Source organism: Pinus tabuliformis, chromosome 9 (genome assembly GCF_031772625.1).
Source record: "Pinus tabuliformis cultivar Carrire ecotype Pingquan chromosome 9, CPIR1, whole genome shotgun sequence".
In the NCBI taxonomy this organism is placed as follows: Eukaryota; Viridiplantae; Streptophyta; class Pinopsida; order Pinales; family Pinaceae; genus Pinus; species Pinus tabuliformis.
The window spans coordinates 1,480,079,371-1,480,084,806 of NC_142307.1; positions in this window are offsets into that span (position 1 = coordinate 1,480,079,371).

Genomic DNA, 5,436 nt, shown 5'->3' on the forward strand with positions numbered 1-5,436 from the left:
TACAAAAATATTTCCAAAGGTGGCTCAATTGGGTCATGACAAGTGTCGGCATCAGATTGGTCTAGAGCATTTTAGGTGGACCAATGAGAGGCTAACACGTGGCAAGCTCGGAGGCTGCCACATGCCCTCTCAAAGGTCGGGTAAAATTATTTTGGCAAGCCGGGGAATCGAACTTGCAACCTCTTCCACACAAGCTCAATGCCTTACCATTATGCCACACTATGTTACTTAATAAACATAGGGCGTGAGTTTCATTTAAAGTGATACTATATGGTGTTGGGCGCGGGATCCCCCAAGGGAAGTTTTGGGGCTAAAAGCCCAGATTTTGGTCATAAATTGTATCTTTGATGTAAAGACTCCGCATTTTGTGGGCGCGAAGCATGTAGCTTGTAAATGAGTCATAGGTTTGTCTGCCCTTAATTTTGTAATGTAATGTTGGCTATAGAGATCTACCCATGGTCTGCGGACCATGGGATTGTATAAATAGAGTGAGGCTCTAAGTTGTAGAGGAATGAATGGAATGATAATGGAATAGAAACATAGCGGGAGATCTAAGGGTAAAGTCGAGTCTTTAGGTCGTAGAGTAGGAGAAGGCTCTGTAGTTGAGTGTGTAGAGGCCTAGTAGTCCGCAGCTGAGTGTGGGGACCCCTGCAGCTAAGTGCGCAGGGCGAGTTGAGTCTGTAACTGTTGAAGCATTAATAAAGTGAAGTTTTACATCAGTTATGTGTATTTAATTCCTATTTTCTGTATCAAATATATTGGGTAGAAATTGGATTTATGTTGTCTATATGGTGCGTGAACATATATAACTGTGTAGATTAAATGAATGTGAGTTAAAGTATTTGTTTACCCGAAGTTGACTAACATCTATAAGAGGATAAGTAAGATACGCGGTGTAAATTGGGGAAATAGCACAGAACGCTGCCATAGCAGTGTGGAATCATCTTAGCCCTTGGTTAGGGCTGCATGAAGGACAATTATAGTAGATCACGAAGATATCACAGGTTAGAATAGTGCACGAATGTAGGCACAATTGGACTAAATCGACCCCTCAGACATCTCAAGGGTGCGGAAACTTTGTTCCAGCATCCCCTCATACTACTTTGGGTGAGACTTCAGTCCACGCTTCGCGGGCTGATGCCGAAAGGGCCAGTAATGTAGGGATTTGTTTGGCTAATTAACTCCGAACTTGGGTCAGGCGCCATCAAGCCAACAAATGGTTTTGTTACTGGGATCAGAATCTACATAGAGATGTCTAATGTCGTATCATTGGAATCCAAATAAGAAGGAAATTGAAGGCTGGTTGGACAGAAGAATTCACGAGTTCGCGGTGCAGGAGAACAGGAACTCGCGACTAACAAAAGAAGAGTGGTTAGACTGCTACCTACACATAGAGATCCATGAAATCTTCTTCGCATCTTTCCCTACTGAGCTGTACGAGTGGATCACGAAGCTAGCAAATAGCCAAGGAAGTGGAAACTCGACAATTATATTGTGTGGACCCCAGAATTAGTATGAAGGTTGGAAGCATTAGAGGATAAGATCATGCGCGCCATTGATCATTGGCTTGATTGGATTATAGGAGGATTCATTATTGAGTTTGTGGTTGACACCTCAGTTAGCTACAGTGAGGTAGAGCGACGCTTTCTCAAGGGACCGTGAGGTAAGTAAGTAAAGTATTTGAATACTTGGATTAAAATGTTATTGTGCGAAAATAGGGTTATGCAGTTACCTTGATGTTTGGGGCTGCGCGAAGGGGAAAAAATTATAGGAATGAAGGAAATAAGGGACCAGAAACTAGCCCCTTGATTTCACCTCCGCAAGGGGACGAGGAAGAGCTCACGAAGGTCTCACCGCAAAGTGCGATCCATCTGATAAGGCAAAGAATTCTGTGAATACCACCCCCACCCACACTGCCACCAGCTTCACGACCATCACCTCCATCTTCACCCATACCACCTCCACCATCACCGTAATTCAATATGGCAAGCGCGATAAAGTCGCCTGTGTTCAAGGGAGTGGGAAATGAGGATCCAGACCAATTTTTGTTCATTGTACGAGCCGTATGGGAAGCAAAAGGAGTTAAATATGATAATATAAAGAAAGTGACACTGGCTAGTGCCCTGCAGGACTGCATGCTGAATTGGTATATTAAGCACTCCAATGATAATACAAATGTGGGAATCACGGATATCCAAGCAGTGCTAAATAGAGAATTTAGCAGGCCGAAGTCTGAAGCATAGTTGATCATTGGATTCAAAGAGATCACGATGCTACCAGGCGAGACTCCTTGGGAGCTAGATTAGAGACTGAAATGCATTATTCGTGAAGCTAATATGAATCTTACGGATGGGCAACATCGCAAATGGTTTGTAGCATCGCTAACACCACATTTGAGGAGTGCGCTATCACAATAGAAATTAATGACTCAGGCAGAGGCCTTAGAGATCGCGATGAGGTTGCAAGAGACCCCGATGCAAGATCCTAACCTGGGAGTTCAGCAGATCCACACGCAACTAAAAAATTTATGCCTTGAGATGTAGAGTCTGAAATAGGACAAGACAACTCGATTAGAAGTGCGCGAAGGGGTGTGGTGCGTAAAATGCAAGGGTCAGGGTCATGATAAGGACCACTTCCCGGTGTTCGCAAATTACCTTGTGGGAGGAGGACCGATGCTGTTAAGGCCAGAAGCGCAGGCAAGACCTAGCATGGCCCCTGCTTTGTGGTGCGCAATTTGTCAAATAGGTGGAAAACATGCTACAGACAACTGCCATTTGTTACAGAAGTACACACATAATTCGCAACAATTGTTCTGTAACTTTTGTAGGTTGGTGGGACATGATGAGCACACTTGTAGAAGCTATGAGTTGATGATGGATAGAACTCCCACCTACAGAGTTTAGGCCGAATCGTGGCCCCTAGACCAGAATGTAGGAGTGGCGCGAACAGGATTTCAGGGGTGTGACAGAGGTCGAGGTGGAGGAGGACCTGGAAGAGGTTGCAGACAGTTGATATGCTACAATTGCAGAGGGCCAGGACATTATGCCTGCGATTGTACAAATCCGACGCACCCATCATGTTTGTATTACAACTTGTTTGATCATGAGACAAAATATTGTCCTACACTGATAGCTAGGATACGTGACAAAGGAGCGCTACCACCTCCCCTGACTTAGAACCTGTAGATGATGAGGTTTGACCCGCGCGAGGAAGATCCAAATGTGAACATTGTGCTCTGAAGTGGAATCGCGACGAGAGATGAAAAGGGAAAAAAACTAGAGGATAGTACTTGGGTTCGCAAATCTCCGACAAAAGAAGTGGAGTTTGATTTGGAGCGCGCTTTGGAAACCTTCATGGAAGCTAAGAAGAGCTTCACAGAGGCCTCCCCTTCAGGAAGCAAAGATAGACCGGAGCTGGAGATGGTCCCATCCATCCTCACAATGTTCTTGGAAACATGTATGAAGTTACTGCGCGAGAGTAAAGCTGTAAAAGGGCTACAGGAACTCATTAACAAATGTGTTGGGACCGCACTAGGAGAACCACGCGTAGTCAGGAAGATCAGAATACACAAGACAAGAACGGGAAGAGAAATGTGGTTAACCATGTAAATTGGAGAATATGAAATGGACCAAGTAATTCTGGATTTAGGGTCGGATGCGAATGTTCTGTCGAAGCAGACTTGGGAGCGAATGGGGAGACTTACACTACAATGGTCTCCTATTCAGCTATGAATGGTGAAGCAACAAAAGATAATACACATGGGGCGATTGCAGGAATCACTGTGGACATTGATGGAGCGAGCGCGTTAGCAGACTTTGAAGTGATAGAGATTGTTGATGATAGCAATCCCTACCCCGCACTCTTAGGAATTGATTGGGCCACTGACATGAATGGGGTGATTAATCTGAAAAAGTGGAAAATGATTTTTGAAAAGAAGTCACTACACGTAGTTATACCCCTGGACCCTGCTGAAGGATTGTGCTATATAGAGTCGGTGTGCGACTATGAAAGTGATGATGATTTGGATTGCATCTATAACATAACAAAATGAAACCAGGACTGGGTGAATCCCACCACAGATGGGCGACTTGCATGGGAGCACGAAAGCTCCTACAGTTCAGATTCGGATGAGGAAACAGAGCGATGGCAGAATCGGTTACATGAGGTGACTACACTGAATTGTAATATGATGATAAGGTCGCTGCACTGCGTATCGACAGAAGTAAGAGACCTACCTACTTATGATGGCCTAAGTGAGGTAGATACCTTCTTGAATAAATTTGAAAGGGAGGTGCTAGAAAAGCAATGCTTCCAGGCCTTGGATTGGGTACTGCGCGCTACGCCCGCGAGGTGGTGGGGTACGCACAAAGGGAGTTTTGATGACTAGCGTGAATGTAGAAGGATGATGCACACATGATTTAGGAAGCCTAGGGTGCGATTGACAGACAAATACAATGGATGAAATGATCCACGCGCAAGTCTAACTGGGTGGATGTAGGCATATGGAAAACAACCTGCACGGATGCACATGAACTTCACACTGAAAGATATGGTTAATAAGTATGTGTTGGGGGGACAAATGTGCAAATGGATCTTAATGTTGAAAAGACAGTACGTAGGAAGGAAAATCACGCAGAAGGTTATCCACGCAGAAGTGTTTAGTAAGGTGTGCAATGCGCTGACTAAGGTATGCAATCCACAACGAACTAATTAGGACATGTGCGTACCCGCAATATTATGGGCTTATAGGATGATATGCAAGAAACTAACGTGACAGACACCTTTCCGACTTGTCTATGGAGTGGAAGCTCTAATGCCTATGGAATACATCATGCCTAGTCTGCACATAGTGGCGCTCACAAGTATGATGGATCGCGGAGCCATGGAGGAGAGGCTCACACAGTTGAAGGAGCTCGAAGAAGAATAGTTTTTGGCTAGATTCCACTAGCAAGTGCAAAAGCAGCATGAAAAGGCCTAGCACGATCGACATATTAAGTTATGCACCTTCAAGGCGAATGATTTGGTGTTGCTATATGATAGTAAGTTTGATCAATTCCCAGGGAAGCTCAGAATGCATTGGTTGGGACCCTATATTATTAAGGAGATCACATATAGTGGCGCGGTGTAGTTGGTAAAGTTAAATGGAGAACTCTTCCTAGGAAAGGTCAATGGTAGTCATTTGAAGCTATACACAGGTGGCCTGACCATCTGACTAGCCATAGGAAGCACATTCTTAGCACTCCAGGTAGTTGAAAGGAGGCATGGGACTATAAACTACTCTACTTGGGAGCTACGCGATGACAGGATTACGCGCAATAGCGAAGTGTCATAGGGTCTGCGGCATCCTGAGGGTAGCTGCGCTGCCGTGTGGGTTGGCTGGAAAGTGACCGTTATATTCACTATTCATGATGTGATGTTTGGTTTGAGACCAAATGG